The sequence below is a fragment of the Stigmatopora nigra genome, chromosome 18 (assembly GCF_051989575.1).
Source record: "Stigmatopora nigra isolate UIUO_SnigA chromosome 18, RoL_Snig_1.1, whole genome shotgun sequence".
Taxonomy (NCBI): domain Eukaryota; kingdom Metazoa; phylum Chordata; class Actinopteri; order Syngnathiformes; family Syngnathidae; genus Stigmatopora; species Stigmatopora nigra.
In genome coordinates, this window is record NC_135525.1 from 6,005,298 (window position 1) to 6,011,297 (window position 6,000).

The following is a 6,000-nucleotide window of genomic DNA, read 5'->3' on the forward strand; positions in this document are numbered from 1 at the left end:
CCCACCCAAACCCACACACACATACACACCCACACAAAAGCGCACACAAACACACACAGACCACTTTTTTGTGACTGGTTATCAAAAGCTGTTGAAGGATTCTCTCAGGTAAAAGAACATTTTTTTAAATAAATGATGAAGCTTATAGAAGGACACCACCTTTTTATCTGTTTGTCGTCTTCATTTAATGTGCAGTGAATTTTTTTTTCCCTTTTCCACCCTTAGTGTTGCAAGATGTGAAGTTGCCTAAATGTTGTGTTTTGGTATGTCTGCTATTTTTATGTTTCCCTCAAAATCATCTCACGACCTTCTTACACAGGTAATGGAGAAAAAAACATTGACTTTCTAGTATTGAACGAATGATTTTTACCTGTTGCTTGCTCTCATTTTGCAGTGGGTGTGTGTATATGTCTGGTGACTCCGCCCCCTTTACCCCAGCACCCCCGAAGCACCTTTTGAGGCCCGTCTCAATTGTGCCTCACTTTAGAGGAATGTACCTAATCATGTTTCTGCTTTTGGTTCAGGCTAGAAGAAGAGTGCTCGGATCGTATTTCAAAATGAAGCTGCGGAGATTAAAAGCGCGAAGGAGATTAATTGCAGTCTACATGACGTCAGGTGCCAAAATATGAATTATATACTATGAAGTATATATGTCGTCTTTGAAAGGAATCAAGGACAATAGAGTAGGTAGGTTTTTTTTTTATTTTATTCTTGTGAAGATAAGTGTTTAACAACTTTGAGCCATAAATATTTACACTGCCGTAGTAGAATTTTTAGGATTTTTTGGAGGAAACCTGGGTTTCCTAATTTAGTGATTGCTATTAAAAATGAATTGATGTTGATAAAAATAGATAGAACCAATGAGTCATGCATTGGTGTCCCTAAAAATATCAAAATTAAAAAATTATAGTATTTTTATTTTTTATTATTATTTTTTTAATAACATTTTTAACTGAAAATCTTAGATATGATTAATTATGACAGAACCAATGATTCATGCATTGGTTTCCCTAAAAATATTTAAATCAAAATTTGAAAAATACAAAAAAAAAATGTATAAAAACATTTTTAATTGCAATTGTTAGGCATAATATATTATTATTATTACTTTGAGTTGACTTAGCCACATTAGCCATATTTAATTACTAAGTTTAAACAGCTATTTTGGTGAATTAAATGCCAAGTGTGTCTAAATCCTAAAGAAAGCATTTAAATCATTTTTTTTTACCAGTGACAGCGATAGACGTCCAATCCATCCATTTAATATGGATTGGACCTCCATTAGCGTTCTTGCTGGTAAAAAAAGAAAGAGCAGGAGAAAAGTGGCGAAAGCCTTGACAGCGTCGAATGTAAACGCATATTAGGAGAGGATTATCTGAAGTTGCTTTAGGGATGGCTTTACATATGCAAACAGTGGGGAAAAACCAGCACTGGGTTCGGAAAAGACGGGCCTCCGAGGGTGTTTTGATTTTTTCCGCTTCTCCCTTCCGCCGTATGCAAAAATTCGGGAATCGAAATGACGGGAATACCCCAAAAAAAACCAACAACACGCTCCGTAGCCAGGCCCGAGCCGCCTCACACGACGCCAGCAAAGTCCAAACACCTCTCCAGACCTCACGTCGCCGTCAATGTTTTATGTGTCGCAGTGTTTTTCAACGGATTTCAACACGCTGAATTTTCGTGATGTCCAAGCTCTCATTTTGTCTGCGGGGTGGGTGGGGGGATTGGGGTTTAAAGGGGTCTTATGGCAGAGCACCTCAAGAGACGCTTCAGTCCCAAAGTGTGACCCTGTGTAAGCACTCAGGGAGGTTAGGAAGGTGCCAAAGATGGTTTGGTGGGGCAGGACGGCAGCCACTGCTTGCTTTTTTTGTTTGTTTTTTTTAAGATTACAAAAAGGGACTTCTCTTGGGTCCAAAATGCTCCAGGATTAACTGGGTTGGTGTGCGTATGGGTTTTATGGGGGTTGGCATGGTGGGAAATTGGCAAAATTGGTGGATTTAAAATACGTCTGGTGTTAAAGTTCAATTTTTTGTGGAAAAAATTCTGCTTGGAATTTAGCTTTCAAATCCGGTTTTGATTGAAATGGTGAAATCGGTACAGTGGAAACCTGTGTATTCATCATTGGTCAACTTTTTAAAAATATTTTTGCGCAAATATATTAGCCATTTTTTAGGCCAATACAATTTTCAATTACACAGATTTTTGACATATATTTACCTTTTTTTTTAAACTAAGTTCAGAAAAAAACAAGTTTTCTATGTATTTTTAATGATTGCAAAATAATAAGTTTTGCAATTAGTCACAGCAATTTTTAAGCATATTTAAAATTAATATTTACCCTTGTAATTGCTCAGTTGTTTTTTGTTAATATTTTTTTTTCAACAATTATATATATTTTTAAATATATATTCAATTTAATAGGCCTTTTTTGCACACTAATTTTCCCCGAATACCGGGTATCCACTGTACGCCCTTTGACCTTTCCCCCTCTACGTCACCAGACGCAGGTCACAAGAATACACAAAATTGTTCAATTTAAATGGCAATTTTCTGGTTTCTTTTATAATGCACAAAACAGTCGAGTGGCAATATGCAAAAAAACACAAAATCAAAAGGTTCAGGGCGCGTTGGAGCAAATAAACAATAACATAGACGCAGGAAAATGGCTGCCGATCTACTGTGATGTCCTCATTACGCCACAATAACACGCTGGAGCCTCCCCCACACACACCTGACCACTGTGTCTCACAGATGAAGGTCAGCTGTGTGTGTGACGGTCCACGAGTGACAATCAGCGTGTTTGAGTGTATAATGTCCATGTGTTGATTTTGGTTGTTGTTGTTTTTTTTTTTTTTTTTAAAAAGCTTTTGTTTGTGGGTCAGGCTTTTGAAAGGAAGATATTTTTCTGGTAATTGTCGCTAGTCTATTTTAATGAAATATTTATGTAATAAATATGTGACTTAAGTGACTTCTCAGCGGCTCTCTGGTCTGTTGGCTCTGCTCTGCCTTGTTTTGCACTAATAAATTCAGCCTCAAATATGGCAGTTTGTCCACGCTTTTCTGAGGACAAAAAAAATATGTAAAAGTACTAGTGATGTCATTTCTCCCTTTGTTTTTGCAGGATCGCATTGAGGATTTTGCTTCAAATTAAGAAAAGTAGACGATAAATGGAAAATTGAAAAGCTCTCTCACATACAAGTGAAAATTGTGATGCTAAAAATGTTTACTAGTAGTTGTTTTTACATTCAAAACACGACTAAAATACTGTAAAGAATACGGAAATACACTTCTAGTACTAATTTCACCATTCACAATCTCTCACACATTTTTAAAATATATATTTTTTAATATTAAAAAGACTCAGATCCCATAAATACACAAATATTCCCTGAATACTAAAACTCTCATTCACAATCAACTAATGAACTCTCACATATTTCCCAAAACACTCTCACTGATACTATCTCACACATACAAGTAAAAAAACGAAATCACTCACACACACTCCTTAACACTAATGAACTATTTCTGCATCCGCATTGTTTCCTCTCACCTCATCCACTCTCACACATACACTTCAACAGAAAAAGAATCTCTCACAATACACCACTAAAAGCTCTCCCGGCCACTTTTGTATCATCAAAAATTTTCCCTCCACACTCTATAGGATTCTATTATTATTAACGTAATGGTATTATTTTCATTTCTCTCACAGATTTCTCTCAGAAAACCAAATGGACCCTGAAGTCGGAGCGCGTGGTGGCGAACATGTTATCAAAACAAGTAGGCCACGTGCAGGCCGGGTGGGGGGCTGTCACGGGGGGGACGTGAGCTCACTCGGGCATCTTTGCACACTGCCTATCCAGGAACAGCCCCGCCCCCATGGAAACGCCCTTCTTCTCACACATACCACCAGCAGCTCCCCCACTTCTTCCTCCCTTTTTCTCCCCTACACATTTCACACTCCCTGTCCGGTCTTTGCGGGAAATTTCCACTTGGCTGCAGTCAGCCATGCTTTGGATCCTGTATGTTTCTCTTACTTGCCTTTGAGCCACGCTTGTGTTAGCGAACCCATGTGGTTTTACGCCGAGGGTCCTAAACCTGAGGTCAGCGGGCCAGAAGTGGTCTGCTAGCAGGTCTGACCCGGCCCAGCCAACTCATGCATACTATATGTACAGAATGAAATGTGTTCATTTCTTCGTTAAGATCGCCACAAAACCTATGTTTGTGTCATTGTTTGATCAATTTTGTCCACTACTGCACCTTGCTCAATTTTCTATCTACTAGGGAACCTTAAAATCCCCCAAAACCAACTGGACGTCCCCTAGAAACCCCCAAAATCGGCAGGAACCGACAAATAAACAAGATGCACCCCAAAAAAGTCCCTCAAAATCAATAACAAATTTACTCTATTTACCATAAGTGACATGCAAGTACTCTAATATGGAAGTGAAAAAATACAACTGACGCAAAACTAACTCCTTGCCTGTTACTGACAATAACAGATGTCCATTTCACTTCAACTGGCTGTGGATGCTCATCTTTCAGCGCCATTGACGGCAAGAAACTTCCAATCCATTTAAACTGGGAGGAGGGAATGAGCAAGTTAACTTTCTGGACCAAAAATAAATTGGTCCAACCCCCCATCAGATCTATCTAAACCCCCTGTTCTACGCCATAAGCGTCCTGTATGTTCTTCTGTCTTCTCATCTCTTCCCTTCAGCTAGCGGTCTCCAATAATGCATGAGCGGCCGTGTGCACGTAGCATGTGAGCCGCGGACGTTTCGTCTTATGTAAGACCCCCTCCTCGGTGCACATACGTGGGCCTACAAAACAGCTCAGGCGAGGACGACGCACCGAGACAGCTAAAGCACTTCATACCCTGTGGTGAAAATGCACAATTACGACTAAAACACGCTGACACGGAAATGCTTTCACGTATATCTTATTTTTTTTTCCACCACACTCAAACTATTAAAAACAATTAGGAGGGCGGCTTGTGTGGGAAAACAAATTAACATTCACAGAAAATATAGTACCATTTTTTTGCACATTGGCCTCACAGTTTTGGGGTCGAGGGTTCAATCCCAGGTAGGTTTGCATGTTTTACAAGGGCTCGCATGGATTTTCTCTCATTTTGAGGATTCAATGGCAGCCAATGAATATTTTTATGGGTTAGCAAACATAACTCTTATTACGATGTGGCCGGAGACAAAGATGAATGGACACCCCTGTTTTTCGAGAAATGCGCTTGTCAAAGGCGACCAATGCATCATAGCGGCAAGCTGTGACATTCGCTCGCTTGGTGTTTAGTGTTGATCCAAAGTGAGATCACGTCAAGGAGCTAAAGATTGAACGGCCTTGATTCATTTCTTACAGAAAGACTGGGATTGTTCTGTTGGATTATTTCCCCCCCTCCCTCCTCCCCAAATGCACAGCTCATTTCCTTCACTGCTAGAACAATGGAGGGATGTCATTTCATGTCGTTTCATGTTTTACTATGAAAATACAGACATATTAACTGATAAAGTTGGAGTGGGGTTGGCTGATGTTTTGATTTGGTCCGTTGTCAGGTAAGTCTGTCAGAATGTTTTGGAAATTGATGGTGGTAAATCATGTTTTGTATTTTAATAATTCAGAAAACCAGAAAGTTAATAAAAAAGCCAAAACATAAAAAATATTTATAAAAAAGAAAAAGAACACAAAAAATACATGAACAACTATGAATTGAACATAATAATAAAAATAATATGTACATTAAAATAATTGCTGGTTTTTCCTAGGGAATGCTATAGACCTGCATAAAATATATCAAAAATACATGTAGAATAAATATATGTATGTAGATATATGTATAAATACAAAAAAATAGTTCTTTTCTAATCTAGTAATATACTTTCTGCCAATGTATTTTTTCAGAAAGCAGCGGTGGCGCCCTCTTGTGGGGAGACCACCACAAGAAGGCACTTGACCTATTTTTGCAGCCAACGGAAGCGGAAA